We start from the raw sequence: 897 nt of genomic DNA on the forward strand, positions 1-897 counted from the left end.
TGTGTGTGTGTGTGTGTGTGTGTGTGTGTGTGACACGCTTCTACACTCTCTCTGTGTGTGTAACGCTTCTACACTCTCTCTGTGTGTGTGTGTGTGAAATGCTTCTACTCTGTGTGTGTGTGTGTGTGTGTGTGTGTGTAACGCTACACTCTCTGTGTGTGTGTGTGTGTGTCACGCTTCTACACTCTCTGTGTGTGTGTGTGAGAAACACGCTCCTACTCTCTCTCTCTCTCTCTCTGTGTGTGTGTGTGTGTGTGTGTGTGTAACGCTTCTACACTCTCTGTGTGTGTGTGACACGCTTCTACACTCTCTCTGTGTGTGTGTGTGACACGCTTCTACACTCTCTGTGTGTGTGTGTGTGTGTGTGTGTGTGTGTGTGTGTGCACGCTTCTACACTCTCTCTCTGTGTGTGTGTGTGTGTGTGTGTGTGTGTGTGTGTAACACGCTTCTACACTCTGTGTGTGTGTGTGTGTGTGTGTGTGTGTGTGTGTGTGTGTGTGCGCTACACTCTCTCTCTGTGTGTGTGTGTGTGTGTGTGTGTGTGTGTGTGTGTGTGTGAGACACGCTTCTACACTCTCTCTGTGTGTGTGTGTGTAACACGCTTCTACACTCTGTGTGTGTGTGAGACACGCCTACACCTCTCTCTCTGTGTGTGTAACACGCTTCTCTCTCTCTGTGTGTGTGACACGCTTCTACACCTCTCTGTGTGTGTAACACGCTACACTCTGTGTGTGTGACACGCTTCTACACTCTGTGTGTGTGTAACACGCCTACACTCTGTGTGTGTGACACGCTCTCTGTGTGTGTGTGAGACACGCTTCTACACTCTGTGTGTGTGACACGCTTCACACTCTGTGTGTGTGTAACGCCTACACTCTGTGTGTGTGTGTGTCTCTC

The sequence above is a fragment of the Silurus meridionalis genome, unplaced genomic scaffold, assembly GCF_014805685.1.
Source record: "Silurus meridionalis isolate SWU-2019-XX unplaced genomic scaffold, ASM1480568v1 Scaffold81, whole genome shotgun sequence".
NCBI lineage: Eukaryota > Metazoa > Chordata > Actinopteri > Siluriformes > Siluridae > Silurus > Silurus meridionalis.